Source organism: Ictidomys tridecemlineatus, unplaced genomic scaffold (genome assembly GCF_052094955.1).
Source record: "Ictidomys tridecemlineatus isolate mIctTri1 unplaced genomic scaffold, mIctTri1.hap1 Scaffold_54, whole genome shotgun sequence".
Lineage (NCBI taxonomy): Eukaryota > Metazoa > Chordata > Mammalia > Rodentia > Sciuridae > Ictidomys > Ictidomys tridecemlineatus.
Window position 1 is genome coordinate 1,953,787 of NW_027523576.1, and position 19,095 is coordinate 1,972,881.

The following is a 19,095-nucleotide window of genomic DNA, read 5'->3' on the forward strand; positions in this document are numbered from 1 at the left end:
TGCCTATGAAAACCTCTTCTCAGAATCTGTCTAAGCTTTCAGAGGCCTAAAGCATGTTGTGTTAGTCATACCAGGCCATTCACTACTTAGACTTGGTTTTACAGTTGGCAAAAGTCATAATTTTACCAGTAATTTTCAGATCAAATGAGTTAAGCACTGAAGTCTCGAAAGTCCCAACTTGGCATACTGTGCATCTTCCTCAAACTCAAAACACAAAATTAAAAGAAAGCCAGTTCCTTATATGGTTTGGACACCAGAATGCTGGCTTCGTGCTATATATAAAAGGTTAATACTGGAAAAGTCAATAACTACCATGAACAAGGACCCTGTCATATCACTGTCAAGGCCTAATCCTACCTAAGTTATCACCTGCTGAAGTAAATTAAAGTCAAGAAAGTAAACATTTAATGAATATTCACTTGCCTTTGGTCCAAGAAAGTCTTAGAAATAAGCTTTCCTTTAATTAAAAATAAAAATAACCCAGAAAGCTGAAATAAGATCTGAGGAACACTCAACACAGGTCAGCCAGTCAGCATAAGTAAGAGTTGGCAGTGCCCAGGTGAAACTGCTCCAGGATGTGACTGTAACACCATTCTGTTCATGCAAAAATTTGGAAAACAGATTTTCTGGGCAGAACTGGGGACTAACATCTCCACTACCAAGTTCAAAGCCAAAAAATAAACCTGGTACAAAGGTACCCGTGGTTCTGAAAATAGCTCACTATCTTTACAGACAGCAAATACATCAAGCCTTGGGACTGAGACACGCACCAATCCATCAACCAACTGACAAGCCAGTATTATGTACTAAGTGCTCTGAAGCATAGTCACACATATAAGAAAGACATAATTCTAGGCCTTAAGGAACTTTAAATCAAGTTTAAAAAATAAGACAGAAATGAATGGAAAAACAAAAAAAAAAAATGCAAACCAGATTGAAAGGCTGGCATTCTAAGAGCCAGAGAAGTAGTAGATTGTTGCTCTGGAGGCCAAATCAATTGGGGAGAGCCCAAAGAGGGATGCTCAGCAAGGCTGGTTTCACAAGGAGTGGGACTCACCAGGATGTTTGGAGACTGAGAAAAGCAGAGAAGAGCCCTACACTGTTCTAGGTGCCCTTCAGTCTTGAAGGACAGATGGGAATCACCTCTCCCTGGGCCATGCGAGGCTGAAGGAGGAAGAAGAGAATGTGTGGAGAAGGAAGAGACTGACACACTGCTAAGGCAGAGATGTGTAAGGCAGCCATGGTGGGGAAGGCTACAGCAAAAGGCTCTGGTGTAGAGCAGGCCAGACTGTGGAGACCTCAAACTCAAAACTAATGAATTATTTCCAATTACTGGTAAGACACTTGATGATGTGGCCCAGAAGTATCACAATGAACTGTGTTTGGGTCTTCCCTAAACAGTTTCATGTAAGTCTACACTGTCCACACAAAAGAAGTAGAGCAAATTTTTTTAATGTGTTAAAAGTTGAAAAACCAACATATTTTCATAGATATTTAAATAAAGTCATATCACTGTGACTAAGTTTTAGATCATGCAGTAAATCATACATATCTGAATAAGAGCTATAACTACTGAAAGATCCATTTTAAACAGCACTAAAAAATGACTTCTGAAAGGCAAATCTAATCCTCCTACACCTACTCCATCACTTCACCCTCCCCCACAAACCTGACTAGGGTCTTTATTTTCCTTTAAGCATTACAGGTTTCTTTATGTATCTAGAAGGAAGAGCTGTTAGTCATCAGTCTGGATGGTGTGGGTTAATAGGGTCTTTGTTCAGAAAATTTAATTATAGGTTTGAACCTTGGATGAATGCAAAAGGAAAACACTGGAGGGGACTCTCAGCTAATCTGCCAACTAAGTGGACCCATGCGACTTCAGGAGCGTCCCTAGGTGCATTGTAGAGGCAGTTTCTTCCCTGTTGTCTGTAGCATGGCCTGCCCTAGTTTACTCCTAATTTGCTTCTCTGGCCTGATCTCTGACTGTCCTACAACAACCATTTCTGACAAAGGGCTCTGCAACCAAAGGCCCAAAGATGCTAAACCATAATTTTGGCAGTTTTATACCCTTTAAAGTTTTATATACCCTTCTGCCTCAATGCAGGCAGCACAACTAAGACTGCGCCCCTGTGCACTGGCTCCAGGAAACCTCAGAGCTTTCCCACCTTTGACCCCAAAGGCTTTGCAGAGGAAACAAGAGTTTAAAACCTGGCTTTAAGGGGCTGGGGATGTGGCTCAAGCGGTAGTGCACTCGCCTGGCATGCGTGCGGCCCGGGTTTGATCCTCAGCACCACATACCAACAAAGATGTTGTGTCCGCCAAGAACTAAAAAGAATAAATATTAAAAATTCTCTATCTCTCTCTCTCTCCTCTCTCACTCTCTCTTAAAAAAAATAAATAAAACCTGGCTTTAACATACCTCTACATTCACCAAATACTTTGACTCTGGCAAGTGATTATCTGAGGAAAGCTGCTGAACCAAGGGTATTTGGGGCTGCATTTTATATTTTGTTATCCTAGAGATACCAGTATTTTAAAAATATAAACTAGAAACAAAATAAAATGCAATAACTGTTAAAAGACTAGAGTTTGAAAGTTTTCTGAGCAAGAAAGGAGAAAACTGATTAATAAAAAACCTGCTTTTTACTTCCACAGTAAATCTAAAATTGATGACAGTATTACAAAAGGATAAAAGTGCTGACCAAAAAATGTCAGCGAAATCAACACAAAATGCATAAAGAGAACCTCCCAAAGTAGTGGAGCTCTGAATGCCTGGAAATCTCGTTTCCTCCTAAAGCTCAGTTAAGTGATGATAAAATTCCTAGTTTAAAAAAAAAAGTAAGGGAAACTGTTTTAATCAAACTAAAATAATCAAATTAACATGTCCAAACATTCAGATTCCTAAAGAAAAGTAATATGTGAATATAATGCATAGGAATTGTTAGGGCTACAATTAATTGAAAGGTGAATAGGTTATTCTGGAACCAAGAACTCTGGTTTCTCTTTATTTCCATCATTCTTTCATTCACTGACTAATATGTATGGCATTCTGAAGGATTAAAAAAAATTGAATCAAGCATTCAATACCCTCAAGTGCTGGGGAAGTCAAAAATCAAAATCTTAAAACAACTAATCCAAAGCTCTCCTGTTTTGAAATCTCCCTTATTAAAAGGCATTTCCAGTTCAAAATGCAAAGGTAATGATTCCCACTGAGCAATGATTATTTGGATAGAGACATGTGGTAAACATTTCCTAGGGAAATGAAAAAAGGTCAAAGGTAAAAGACAACTGAGAAGAGCTGCAACATCTCGGCAAGTTACAAATTTAAGGGGTAAGGGACACACATAACCTCCATCCATTAGAAGCTGAGATTTAAAAGAAAAGCTGAGGCTTCTCTGGGGTGAATATCATGACATCTGTTCTCTTCTCATAATAGCAACTAAGTTGATTTAAGAAAATATTCTCTCTCTCTTTTCTAGAGCTGTTGGTTCATAATTACATGATTTTTCTTGAGCTTTGGTTTCCTTAAGATGTGTTTATTCTGCACATCTGCTCTCCCCATACCTGATTACACAAAGGTATCATAAAGAGCAAACCAACAGGTATAAAGAGACCAGCCCTCAAAACAAATCAAAGCAAACAGCCCATGGAGTCCTTTGGAAATCTTGGCTGGCAGCTCTTGTAAATAAAAGTGCTTCTAAAGCAGAAAACATTAAACTACCGTATTTATATAGGGCGTGATTGACAGGTCAGTTATTAACTTCATAAAAACACAGGCAATGTTAACTAGCAAGAATGTTTGTTCTAGCTGTTCTATCTGAAGGAAAATGAAATCCAAGATAGAATGGCTTGTTCTCTGTTTAAGTATTTATTTTAGAACCGTGCAGTATAAAAGAATGTTTTTTCAAGTCAGTGAACTTAAGCTATTTTGCTTACTGTTCTGGAATTTAAGTATGTTGTTATAATTCTTTAGAAAACAAATGTTACATTTACTAAAGTCAAATTCCAATGGTGCACCATGATCTTTTCAAGCCCTCAACAATTTTTTACTCTTCTGAGTTACTAAAACTAAAGAAATTTACATTAATTCATCTTTCTTCCAGTAACTAACGTGTATCAAATCAGGGAACCAAAGTGCAGGCAGACTTCCTCCCAGTGCTCTGGATGCAAGCATGTGTTCCTTGAACTGCTTATGGCAACAGGCCTAAAATCTGCCAAAAGGAGAAAAGAATGAAGGGTCTGTATTTTATTAATATTATTTTGAGGGCTTATTTTTATCTATACATTCTATCATGTGTGATCACTTATTGCAATATTACAAGGCAGTATATTTTATTTTAAAAATTCTCTCAGAAAATAATGTCAGCTGCAGGTAAATATACAGTCAGGAAATCCTGTAGAAGAACTCAAGTCCATTTCTGCAAGCAATAACTTTTATCTTGAAACTTACTTAACATGGTTAGCGCCCACACCCATCCCAGTGGGTACTGACAAAAAAAAAAAGAAAATGTCATCTAACTTAAAAAAATGTTTCTCCAATTTGAAAAGTGACTTCTCTAGTAGTTGTTTTGAGCAACTATATAGCAAGGAAGTATACAAAACTTCTATTTACCCAGTCTATGCTCTTATTCATTTATATGATGATTTTTTTAAAGTAACAAGGAAAAGGTAGATGGAAAAGTTAGAAGGGAAAACAAGGTTTTGCTTTTTAGAATCAATCAACAAATACTTTTAAGATTGGAGTTACATAAATTTGGCATTTCCTAGCCAAATAAATGCTTATGAAGTGGACTGGTGTTTATGTGCATGTTTGTTTATGTGTGTTTAATATTCTCAAGCCTCAGAGTTTTTCCATGTAAACAAAAGTTTTGTTAAATGCCTCTTGAATTAAATTTAAAAGGCTATTTGTTATCAAAATGTTTCGCTCATAGTAAAGGCTGTCATCATATGAGCTGCACACTAAACACAAGAGCAAACCCCAAATCCCAGAAAAACTATCCGTGCTCATCAGTACATTTAATGCAGCACAATCCTGATTCCTCCAGAGTTCCTACAAACAACAGTCCTTCAGAACACAGAATTCTTATGAAATAAATACTCAATCTTAGAACATGCCCTGGCCTCCTCCACTACCCACACATCCCCGCCCCTCCTGCAGGACTATATTTTCAAACTAGAATATTTGTTTTGACACACTTCTGCTTGCTTAATTCTCTGGCAAAGGATTTCTTGTGCACTCCTAGCCAGTAATGAACGTTTTGCCAGAAAATATGCAACTCTTAGCATGACAAGAATAAGGGGGTAAAAAACCCTTCCATCGAGACTTCCAGAATTGAAGATAAAAGCAGGTACACTGGATGAAGAGAACCCTTTCCCCTAACATTATAACTTCCTCTTGTTTTCCCTGCTTCACACCACTGTGAGGAGGAAAACCTTCATTTGGCAGTTTCACATATCTTCTCTACACTATTTAAAGCAAGGAGAAACTATTACTCCAATCTTGCTTTCTAATTAAAGAACTACTTATCCAAATGAAAAATGTAGGTTAGCTAATCCTACTCAGGGAGTAAATCTCCAAAACAATTTCTTAATAACAGTTTATCGAGAAAATTAAAATCCATTGAATTCATTTAATCCAGTGGAATACTTACTTCTCTTTCATTATTTCTCCAGTTACATTTAAGGAACCCAACACTCAAAAACTTAACAATGCAAGATGTTTCCACCTTTCCCACTGAATCAGAAGGGCTGGGTGGGAATCACACTGTGCTCCTTGGCGAGCTTAGGGTGTGGGTGAAGAACCTCCTCCACGACTACCCTGAATCTTGAGAGGGCAAATCCACAGAATAGACTTCCTTCATGGGTGGATTCAGGCACTCTGTAACAAAATAAAACACAACTGATGGATCTTGAAACAGAAAAGTATATCCCAAACAATTTTAGATTATTGAAATGCTTGTGAGCTGACAGATCTTCTTCCTGCACACATCACTTACTTACTGATGTCTCCTGGCATCTATCCTCACCCCACTGGTGATCTCATTCACTCCTGGTACGGTATATCATCTCCACACAGATGACTCCTTCATCTAGCCCAAACTCCACTCACATATCTAACTGCCAAATGGATATGACCCACTCCACATGCCTCAGCATCTCAAAACATAGTTGCAAAACTGAACTTGAAATCTTCCCTCAACAATCTGTTCTTTCTAAATCTTCACCTTTACAAATGGTCCCAGAAACTATCCAAGCCAAAACTCTACTATCTTTCCTCTTCCCTGGTCCCCTCATTTTCCATCAAGTCCTATCAAATCTACTATTATACTCTCTCTTGTAATCAATATCCCTCTCCATCCTCCTTGCCTGCCTCAATTTTCCCCAAAGCACAACTTTCTTTTCTCACCACTTGGTCCATCCAGTTTTCCAAAATGGGTTCTTTAAAACACAGTTCTTTGCAAAATATCCCACAAGAAGAATTCCATGACTCAATATTTTAAATGAGTATCACATTAAAGTGCTCAAGAAAGCCTGGGTTGAAGATACACATTCACACCAACCCAACTATGCCACACCTGTTCTCCTGGCTCCCTTTCTCCACACAGTTTTTCTTCATCTAGCTAATCTCTACTCATCTTTCAAGCTCAGACCCTGACTCTTATAGGAAGCCTGTCTGAGAGATACCATTTATCTCCATTTCAAGCTTTTAAATTTCTTCTTGCCATCTCTATACCGTACTATGGTCATGTAGTTTGGAACATATCTACTCTGCTGGATTCTGAGATGCTTAAGAGCAAAGATTTTCCACTTATGTGCCTTTTAATGCTTAGCACATTGTTGGTACACAGGAGTACGTCAATAAACCTACATGAGCAAATGAATGCTAACATGCATTTGCTCATGCCAACTCCTAACTTACTCAATCAAACAAAAGCCCTACAGGTAGTTTCCCAATTCTGTACATGAAGCAACTAAAGGAGAAAAAAATGGATAAGTTTCATTATTCCTCTAATATGACACTTTTTTTTTTATCTCCTGCAGGGTATACATGAGTAATTCTACTCAACTTCTCAGGAAAGAGGACATGATTAAACCACTGGAAAACTGCTTGGCAAAACTCTTGTTACTTTTAGAAATACTATATATTATTGAACAAAAAAAAACTTTGATGTAATGGAAAATTAACTGGGTTAGGAGTCACATTTGAATTCAAACACCAGCTCTGCTTCACACTAGGTATGAGGCATGTAGCAAATTAATCATCTAAACTCCAAGTGTGTCATCTAGAATGAGGACAATAATACTTTCCATATTGAACATTCCTATTAGGAATACATAAGATAAGTATAAAAAAAAAAAGCCCTCTGCAGGCTTTGTTATAAAGTTGGATATGCCAATGCTGTTTCCACCTTGAACAATATAATGGAATGATGTTTACCTCCCCATCTAGCAATATTTATGATTGATTACTATATATTTCTATTTTTACTTCCCTTGATGATAACTAGTCCAAATAACTGGAAAAGTTTTTAAATCTGCATACTGAAAGTTAAGAAACTTTCTACAAAATTGAACCAATCAAAGCACATCTGCTTTGAGGCTTGGAGTATAAACTGGGAAATAAGAAAAACCATTGAGTATTTAATAAAAAGCTCGACAACAGTCTTAAAAATTTCAACAAAATCATGACCAGTACAACTGGCTAGACTATCTACACTGCAGAGACTGTCCACACTCTTCTGTCACTAATGGAATCTTATATAATATAGTCAATGCTCCCAGCCCTACAAACTATGAACAGCTCAGTAGATAAATCTCAATAAGCCTCCACATCAAACAGACTGGAAGAAATCAAAAGACCACTGAGCTAAGCCAGACCAGGCTGATATTTTGGTTTATTGGTTAACTGTTATGCTTGGAAAGGCATAAAGCTTAATTGCAAGGCTTGAGGTGTATGTAAAAAATGCCTGACTTAAGTAGAAATACTGATCAGAGCATCTGTCACTAGTTAAAATACGAGATCTTTACCTGGGATATTTTTTGTTATTTTTATTTTAAATAAATGAAAATAGCCATTTACACAGTGACTAAACATGAATCATTGTTTCAGCTTTTTGAGAATGCTAGGAAATACCAGGTGTAAATGAGGGAGTAACATTGCTGTTAATCCAGGGCATGTGAAAGTTAAAAGGGGAAAGAATCTGGTTTAGTTTATGGCTTCTTGTGGTATTAACTGAAAGGGTAAAGTTTCTAAGCTGGAAGGCTTGAATTAAAATGTAAAAGATTAGGTATTATTGAGTTCCTCGGTTACACCCAGCTTCCTGAGTTAGTTGAGACAACACCCTACTAGCCATTTAGCCTAGGGCCCTATGCAGTTTGTCACAGGGCCCGAACCAATCACTTTGAATGTGTACCCCGCTTAGGAATGACCAATCACCCCTGCCCGAGCTGTTCCCGCCAATGGATTTGCCAATCACGTCTCAGAGTTGTTGTTCAATTTCCCCGTGCCTCATGATGATTTGTTCTGATGTATGCAAAGCCCACCGCCCTCTCCAAAAAGTGTACTTAAGCTCTGCTTGACCTTTGCTCTGGGCTCTGGGCTGCTCTCCCTCCTTGAGTGAGCACAGAGCCCCAGCGCGCTGGAATGGATCCCCAATAAATCTCCTTTTGTCAATTGCATGGAGTAAGTCTCTTATGTGGTCTCTCCCTCCGATGATCCGCCGGACCCCCTTTACATTAACCATAGGTTTATCACAATTTTTTTTAAAGAGAGAGTGAGAGAGGAGAGAGAGAGAGAGAGAATTTTTTTTAATATTTATTTTTTAGTTCTCGGCAGACACAACATCTTTGTTGGTATGTGGTGCTGAGGATCGAACCTGGGCCACACACATGCCAGGCAAGCGCGCTACCGCTTGAGCCACATCCCAAGCCCTCTCACAAATACTAATGAATACAACACTTTGAAACACTGTATGGAAAAGTGAAATCTGGTGGTATAATCTGGATCTCTTAAACATTTTCTACTGAGTAACTCCGTTGGCTGAATAAGCAACAAAAGCTAACATTTTTTAAAAGGCCCTAGGAGAAAGTTCTCCTAGTAAAGGTCTTATGAAAAGCTGAAAATGAGGTCCTCATCACTGCCTTCCTCTAATTTCCACCACTACCAAAGCTACCCAACTATACTCAAGCAGCATAGTGCATTAGGACATGCAAAGACTTAAAATGCAATCCCTCCCCTTTAGAACCTTGTGTTCACTTGAGAGTACATAACTAATTTACAAGAAAGAGACAGTACACAGCCTCTGGGGTGGTACAGGAGAGTCCTATGGAACAAAAAAAAACAACAAATGCTGAGATGACAATTAAAACAATGGGCACTAAAGGAGAGTTTCCTATATACTAAGCACCAGCCTTAGGCCCTCTACACCAGCCTTAGGCCCTCTTAGCTTTATCACATTTGCTCCTCACAATTCCAGAGGCAGACTCTATTGTCATTCACATTTTATAAGGATGCTGAGACAAAGAAATGGAGGCTCAGGGGACTAAGTCACTTACACCAGAAATCAAATGTAGACATGCCTATTTCTACATTCATCTTCTTTGCCTGCTCCTAGGGCAGAGCCTGAAGAAGGCAGTATGGTCTACTACAGAGCTGCAGCCCCAGAGTCTGTTCTCCAGAAAACCAGTTTTAGGAAGACCATTGGGCTGAACCCAAGGATGGAAATCAGCATAGCTTAAGAAGAAGGGAGAGGCAGGCATTTAGGAGCAGAAAAACCATGAACAAAAGCACTCAAAGTAAAAGCTTAACATTCAAAGGAACAATAGGGAGATTAGCTTGATTAGTGTGTGGGTATATGTTTGGAATGGGAGAAGGTAGTTGGCAGGCTTTAATAAATATTTGTAAGTTTGAATAATGCGAGATAAGGTGAAAAGGGCCTTGAAAGCAAAGCTGAAGAAAATGCAATTAACCAACAAATAACTTGAGCAAATGTTCAGCCTCCCCAGTAATAAAAGCAATGTAAATTGAAACACCAAGGTCTTTTTCTTCTCACATTCCCTGAAATTTGCATAAAAAAAATACTTATTTCTGGGGCTAGGGTTGTGGCTCAATGGTAGAGTGCTCTCCTAGCATGCATGAGGCACTGGTTCGATCCTCAGTACCACATAAATGTGAAACAAAAATACTGTGTCCACCTAAAACTAAAAAATAAATATTTTTTAAAAATGCTTACTCTTAGTACTAGGAAGATTGCACATGCTGGTAAATGTGTTGATTGGTATCAGTTAAAAGAAACTTGGCTATTAGTTTCATGGAATGTTTATATTCTTCAGTCCAGCAATCTCCCTTTCAATAATCATAAAAACATGGACAGGGGCTGGGGTTATGGCTCAGTGGTAGAGTGCTCACCTCACACGTGCGAGGTCCTAGGTTCGATCCTTAGCACCACATAAAGATAAATAAATAAAATAACGGTATTGTATCTAACTACAAACTAAAAAAAACAAATTTTTTAAAAAAAGGACAAAGATAAAATTCATGAGAGAATATTCCTTGCATCACTATCTATAGTGGGGAAAAATCAGATAAAATGCTCAAGATTGTTGATTAAAATAAAAATAACTCTTTTAAAAAGAAAAAAGGCCAATTAGAGCAATAAACTTTATACTATGTGAAATGGAAAGTGAAACGTGTGACTGGAAGTGAAATGGAACCTGTTTTTTCAAGAAAATTAATTTATTAAGAAATATGACGGGCTGGTGATGTGGCTCAAGAGGTAGCGTGCTTGCCTGGCATGCGTGCGGCTCGGGTTCGGTCCTCAGCACCACATACAAAGATGTTGTGTCCGCCAAAAACTAAAAAATTTTTAAAAAATTCTCTCTCTCTCTCTCCCCTCCCTCTCTCTCTCTCTCTCTCTTAAGAAAAAAAAAGAAATATGACAACTTGTGGGTTGGGGTGTGGCTCAGTGGCAGAGCCCTTGCCTAGCACAAGTGAGGCTTTGGGTTTGATCCTCGGCACCACATTAAAAAATAAATAAATTATAAAATAAAGAACTCTGAAAAAAAAGGAAGAAAGAAAAGAAATATGACAATATGTAAAACCTAACAGTATAGAATGCAACAACAAGTCATGTCCTGTGACCTAGAAATCACACACAGGAGACTCTACTTGCAGAAAGAGGCTTACACATTAAAACACTTTATAAACAAAGATACACAGCAGTCTGTTAATTTTTTTAAAACTAGGAGGATTATAAATTATCAAACAAAAATGAAAAGTGATTCCTACCAGTGAAAAAAGAAGGGTGTGTGTAGAATAACTATAAATACATTTTATAAAAACTAAATACTCATGAATTAAAAAAAGGTCCAGAAAACACAGCAAAATGACAACTGCAATGCAATAGCCTAGGTGAAGACAATAAAACTGTGTAACTTTTTCATATTTTTCTTAATAAGCACATATTACTTTCAACATACAAAGAGAGAAGAAGAGTGAAACAGAAGAGTAGGAGTGAATTCCTGGAAACCACAGCGTCATTCCCCCCCCCCAACGTTCTGCCCATACTTAACTACCCCATGTCAAATCGACACACTGGCCACAAAGAGGAGAGATGCTAGTTGGAAAGCCAACCTTTTGACTATAAGGAAAGAAAACTCAGCCATGGCACTGATACCAGGAAGTACCTGAAGGACCAAAAAACAAGGCTGAATGTTGGAAAAGAAAGAGTGTAGGAAAAGATTTGGGAGTCCAAAGACCTACTGAAAATGTACCAGTGTTTTCTTTTAATTCACAAATGCACCCAGGTCTCTGAAGATTCAAGATTTTTCTAAGTAAACGGATCAAAAAATACAGAACAAGGAGAAGAGAAAATACTCTGACATATCATTTATTGTTCCCCATAGAGAATAAGATATTGCCAATTACAGAGTACCTCTGATTATAAAGAATACACACTAGAAATCAGGGAGTCCCTCTGAGAAATCTCCTTAAAGAGCTGGCCTACCTCTAAGCACTTCCTACCACATGAGCTATATCACATATACCATAGAGAAAAACGGGAAGAATCCTCAGATGCTCGCCTCTTGGATTATACCAGAACAATGGTATAATATTTGATTCCTCTCTCTTCTTCTTTATCATTGCTGTCACTTCACAATAAGACTGACCTGTTCCTTGATTGTGTTTTAGTTTATTTCATTGTAAGCACACTATATGTTCCGTGAGAATAGGCTGTTCTTAGATCTTTTTTGGTGTCACCTAGTACTAAGCCCTGTATACAGTTGATAGTTAATACATATTTATTGATAGATATCAGGCTAGGTGCTCAAAGTCATTCCAGACTAAGGTAAATTGAGAAACATGATTCCTTCTGCTACTGTGATTTTTTAAAATAATTCTATGAAGAGTGACATTACTCCAGGTGTCACTATACATGACTGTAATCCCAGCTACTTGGAAGGCTGAGGCAGGAGGATCCCAGCCTTGGCAACTTAATAAGACCTTATCTCAAAATAAAAAATAAAGAAGGCTGGGGATACAGCTAAGTGGTAGAGCACTTGCCTAGCAGGCATGAAGCCCAGGTGTAGTCCTTAGGACTACCAAAAAAAAAAAAAAAAGAAAGAAAGAAAGAAAAGAGGGTTATTATACAGAAGGCCCTAAAAAACCATTAAAAATTCTATTTAATGGGAGCAGGAAGAAACGTCCACAGAAAATGCCAGGGATTCCATGGGATTCAATTTTCATGGACAAGCCAACCAGTTTGGCAATGCATGAGGGCATAATTTTAAATGCAGTCATAGCTGAAAACAGGAAGGATATACACAATCAAGTATTTAGGGACAGTATGTTCCTTGGTGGAAGGCCACAACTTATAGTCATATGGCAAATGAAATACATGATATTATAAATGGTGGCATTGCAGGTAGCCCACAGAAGTTATTTACTTCACCACTGGAACAATATACTTTTATAATGATAAATAATTGAAAACTAGTTCATTGAAATATTGGAAAGCAATCAAGGAGAACACCACTAAAAGAACTTCTTTTCTCTGAAATATAGAAGCTTCAGGGAAAGTTCTCAATTAAAGCATTAAGGAGTTGGAGATGTCCTGTGCTGGGTTTCTGGGGGAAACTAGGCACTTGTGACCCTTAGAAGTCAGTGACACAGTATTTTTAATACACATAATTCCATTTCCAAATGCAGGTAGGGGAGGCAGAGCACCAATATTGCTCTTCGTTGACCACATTTTCTAGCAGCAATATAAACAAAAGGTGAGGGAAGATTTTCCCACATTAATGGAAGAACTGGAAGAGACACAGGGAGAAAGTGTGTTTAAAAGACATTAGCAAGAGCTCTGCTACAGCCACGTCTGCACAGTGCAGCGCGAGTGAGGCTCTTCCCATGAGGGAGAGCAAAGTCCACAGTTACCTTCAGCATTCCACCTTGCTTTATAAGTAACTTTACAGTTGAGTCCAAGTCTTGCCTCTCCTCTTCCATTGTTCTTCAGAGATTTGCATCCTATTTTATAAATGTGTGTCATCCCCTCATCCCCTCAGTGCTTGAACCTACCTCGTATACTTGCTGAATGAATGATGAAGAAAAAAAAATGTCAGAATGCCTAACCTGGACACCAGTTACACAGAAATGGAACCACAGGCATAGGAAAGCTTTGATTAAAGGGGTGACAGAGGGGATCAAGTGAATTACGGGACAGGGGTATGTAGCTGACCATTAGATGGATCTAAGTCAATTATTCAGATTTGAGAGGTTGTAGAAATAGATACAACTAAGATGAAGATGTCTTATGAGCAAAAGAAAGGCAAGATGTCATGAAATTGTGCTTATAGAATGGAAAATTCTAGTCTTCCAAGATTTAGCAACTGGATCAGACGTACTGATCCTTGTCAAATGAAGCTAATCTAACCCTAACTTCTGTCAAGCCCAGCTGGTTTGCCCTGACCCAGACAGCCTCATGTTCCAATTCTATAGAGGCAGTTTGTAGAGAACAAAGCAGTTAGAGTTCAGAGGACAGAAAAGAAAGAAACTTGGCAGAAAAAGAAAGAGAGATTATTCAGAACAATTGGCCTAATTTGAGTTCAGAGGCAAAAAAAGTCACATCAGAATACCACATTCAATTGAAATAGAACAGGGATTTTTGACACAGAAACAAAAATAATTAAATGCCAATTCCCATAAATTTAGAAAGATCATTTGACTTCACACTATTTGGCCTTATGATAAGAAAACCAATATATGGGTCAAATTCCAAAAGTAAACCAGAGTTTGTGATAACAAACATGTTAACACTGTTAGCTTATTAGAGATTAGCTGTGAACCAGGAAGATAATTCATAATGTCAAAGAGCATTTTCAAGCTTGGATTCAGAATCTCTATTTTAATGTTTTACAAAACTTGGTTCATGTGTGAAGACATACATATACTTTGTTTCTGGGTGCTATGGTTTTGGATATGGTTTATCCCTCAAAAGGACATATGCTGGAAGATTGGTATCCAATAAAATGATGTTGGAGTAGTCAAACTTTTAAGGGGTAGGGCCTCATGGAAGGTAACTAGGTTACAGGGTTACTTATACCCTCATGAATGGATTCATGATGTCTTGGAATAGGTCAAACCTCATGGGACTGAATTAGTTCTTGATAAACTGGGCTATTGGAAAGCAAAGCCACACCATGCAATTGGCCCTTCTACGCAGTCCATTGGTTTCCTTTCTACTTCCTGACCATGTTGTGATAGCCATGGGTGTGGGGGAGGGAACTTTTCCAGAATACTAGCACCATGCTGTTTGGACCACCTTCCACCACCAGAATCATGAGCCAAATAAATCTCTTTTCTTTATGCACTACCTAGCATCACGTGTTCTGTTACAGCAACATGAAATGGACTAAGGAATTACATGAAAATTTTTTAAATGCAAGCTATTTACAAGAATGAATTATAGCCACATCAGTGTTTATATCAGCTCAATTCAAAATAGCTAAGCTATGGAACCAACCTAGGTACCTTTCCACAGATGAATGGATAAAGAAAATGTGGTATATATACAAAATGGAATGTTAGTAAGCCATAAAGAAGAGTGAAATTATGGCATTGGCTGGTAAATGGTTGGAACTGAAGAATGTCGTGCTAAGTGAAATAAGCCAGTCCCCCAAAAAACCAATGGTTGAATGTTATCTCTAATACGTGGATGCTAACACACAGTGAAGGAAAGTGGAGAGGAGAAGAATAGAAGTTCAATTGGATTAGATAAAGGAGAATGAAGAGAAGGGAGTGGAGAGGAGAATAAGAAAGATAGTACAATGAACTGAACATAACTTTCCTATGTTCATATGCGAATACATGACCAGTATAATTCCACATCATTTACAACCACAAGAATGGGATCCTAATTAGAATAAGCTATACACCATGTATGTATAGTGTTAAAATACACTCTACTGTCATATAAAAAGAATAAAAAAAATTAAAAAGAATGAATTATACAGAACCGTATATCTAGACCCTTGTACTATTTCATATTTCTTTAAACTACATGTAGGAAATATGTAAAGAAAATAAATTTTCATATTAGGCTAAAATATATTATCTTCCTATATTTAAATCACTGTTCCTAATGAAAACATTTTCAATGCTTCTGAGATGACCTTGAACATCAGACATCAATGTAGTAACACACATTGCTTAATTCACTCTTTCCCCGACCTTGTCCTTCCTTTTAATGGAACTTGACTTTTAGAATTTACCATTCTCAGACTAGTCATGTGCTTCAGGAAGAGCTAACATATATTCCAGGCCCAACTGAAGAATCCTGATTTGTCTAAGCTAATTATGGCAGATCTATTTCCCCCACCCGGGTTAAGTTGGGACATGTTAAAAATTAACTTTGGTCAATAATATGTGAATAAAAATCTGTAGGATGTGGAGGTGGGGACATAGAAACACACACAGGAGGAAGTGTCATTGTTTTCAAAAAGAAATAAGAAACACAAGGCTTCTAAATATTGTGTTTCAACTCTAACATCTGGAGGATGGCTCCAACATCTACATAATAGCAGCCATCTTGTAACCATCCAGAAAGCCCCCTGGGTCCATGCCTTCACGTCTAGGATGGCACAGTAGAAACACAGAGAAAACACATGCTTCAACCTGAAAAAAATGAATCCCCCTTAAAACATCCTGGTTACATATGTAATAACTTTTCCCTGTTTAAATTCTGATTTGGGTTTTTTATTAGTTGTATCCAAAAGCATTCTAACTACTATTAAGTCTGAACTATTTCAAACTTACATTTAAATATTAAAAAATGGAGCTATTATTTGAGGGATGAAAAATGACAATGACAAGAGTATGCTACTTAATTTTTTTAACCACACAAATATAAAATAAAGATATTGTGTCCACCTATAGCTACTTAATTTTTTACTAGGACATCTAGCCCAAGGTACAGAACTCAGTACTTCTAGTGAATCCTAAAGTCTATTATATTTCAAAGGTGTTTACTACTCTATTCCCCCTTCACTACTTGCCTCCCCTCCTTCCCCACTTACAAGCAAACACATAAGTACACATACCACAGTCTGACAGATTAGGTCCTCAGCCTGCTGACCAGTTCATCATCCAGACTGGCGGTGCTTCTTTCCCCATGTCATGACTTTAGGAAAATGGAAAGTATCTTCTTCTAATAACGGTAAAGACAAACACCAAAAAAGTAATATACTGCTCATGACAGGCTCTGTGTACTGGTGAATAAATGCTTTGTACATGAAAATAATTTGTGTTCCAGTCCTGCCACTTTCCAGCTATATGACAGCAGGCAAATAACTAAAATTCACTCCCTGTCGTTTTACTCCATTGTGAGGTGATGATGATATTACTCACCTTGCAAGGATCTCGTGAAGGTTAAATTAGACACACATAAAAAATTTTATTGATCATATTTTTATCAAAAATAGTTTTGTGTGTAACAACAATAGTTGGAAATTTCTGGAATTTCAAAACTATATGTTACTAAAATCAATAGTTACTAGGACTGAATTCTGAACAAATTATAAATGTTATCTTAAGTTCTAAGGAAACCATTCCCTCTGGCCTTAAGTTCTTTGACTCCATTTTCTCATTTGGAAAACAGCTCTGTGGTGTTTCTCTACAGGTAGTGAATGAGCAACAAATACAGCTTGTAAACTTCCTGATAAATGAATACTTTATCTCATAGCCCTGGAAGCAACCCTGACGTCTTAAATTATGTAATCCTGGTATTACATTATATTAGTCTGGCTCATATAAAATGTAAGCTACAAAAATATCAAAGCTAAGAAAAAATATTTACTCATGCTTTTACATGCAGAAAGAGGATGCATGCATTGCCAAGATTCCATAGAACAAGCTCAAACGAGAGCAACAATGCCTCAGTTATTAGAGAGGGCAATGGCCTGAAGCAGTCCTAAGGAACAAAGATTACTTGGTCCATGCAAGAGTCAATATTTAAGCATACAATGAGTAATTCCCACTTTAAGTTCATGAACATATTTCTTTTCAAGAACTTCTTTTTGGTTACAAATTTCATTTGTGGTCTCCCTACCTATAATCCATGAACCTATGAATGAACAAAACGTTGAAACATGAAACTCTCCAGTAAACAAAAATGTCAGTACAGACTTAATTCTGACTAGACCATCTCAACAAGGTTATACAAGACTTGTACTGTACTTCTCAGTCTCCAAAAATACTCATTTATCTACCCTGGCTAAAGCAACAGATTGAATGTTCTACAAAGATTTGTGGTAAATGCATGAATGACACCTCCAGACTATATCAAATCATGGGGCTCTTAACTTTAAATCATTATTATTTAAAATCCTCTGACAAGTAAAGTGCCTCTTTGGGAGAATGAACCTCATATTCCACATTAGAATCATTTAAATTCAAATGAATATTATTGTTGCTAATAGAAACTTCATTTCTAAATATTTTTTCAAATGTTCTAGTCATGCTATAAGCTAAAAATAACCATTAAATTATATTAATGCTAGCTTTGTGATCTTGAGCAAATCACTTAATTTTCTGCACCTTAATTTTCTTATCTGTTAAATGAAAATGGGATTGGGTGACTTTTTAGGTCCTTTAGAAAATAAAGACAAATAATAATTGTTATCATTTATGTCATTTTAATTAAAGATGTGAAAAATGTAACCAAAGATTCTGTAAAACATTAAGTCTAAAAGAAATTGAACCACAGCCAAGAATTTTTGTAAACCCCAAATCCCCTCTCGATAGCACCAAACAATTGAGTTTTACAGAGTTAACTATGAAAAAGGTAAATTTCTTATTAGTAAAACTGATAACCTCCTGGGCTAATTTAATTCATTCCCTACTTGCCAACCAGAAATGTATGATTTTTACCTTTCTGGTTTAACAGCATAATGTTAGAAACTTTAAGGCCTACTCTTGCCTCATCTCTTATATACATGAAAACAGTGAGGCTCACTCAAAAAAAAAATACTTATGGGCATTCTCATCCATAGCCTACCTGCCTGCCCCTCTATAGGGTATACTGTATTTTCTCTTGCCTTTGTCTTACTTGCAATAAACTGCTCTAATAACTTCCCCACCAAAAACATAAAATCCACGAACGAAAAAAACTACATAATTCATATTGTCTTCCAACACCCACAGAAAGGGTCTTAGAGTCAACTCAAGCAAACTCCTCCCCTGCGCCCCACCCCCACTGAAATCAACATACCATATTAAAAATGTGTGATTATTGGTCCACATTCAGACTTTGAATGAACGAATGAAGTGGCTTGTCTCCCACAGTTAGGGCAATGTAAAATCTAAAGACATACACCAAAAAAGTAATATACTACTCATGACAGGCTCTATGTATTGATAAATAAGTGCCCTGTACATGAAAATAATTTGTGTTCCAGTCCTGCCACTTTCTGGCTATACGACAACAGGCAAATAACTAAAATTCACTCCCTGTGGTTTTACGCCACTGTAAGGTGATGATGATATTGTTCACCTTGCAGGGATCTCGTGAAAGTTAAATTAGACACATAAAAATGGCCTGGCAC

The 19,095-nt window shown here is 37.4% G+C and overlaps 1 protein-coding gene across 12 annotated transcripts in view; it reads right to left on the reverse strand.

The window, feature by feature from the left end:
• LOC144373975 (transport and Golgi organization protein 1 homolog) overlaps positions 1–19,095 on the reverse strand; it is a 153,845-nt gene that overhangs the window by 115,606 nt on the left and 19,144 nt on the right. For 7 of the 12 annotated variants that reach the window (XM_078036946.1, XM_078036939.1, XM_078036945.1 and 4 more), the window contains exon 4: positions 5,652–5,878. The exons of the other annotated variants lie outside the window; for them this stretch is intronic. The gene's annotated coding sequence lies outside the window, so the exon portion shown is untranslated. The remainder of the gene's footprint in view (positions 1–5,651; positions 5,879–19,095) is intronic. 12 annotated transcript variants of the gene reach the window in all.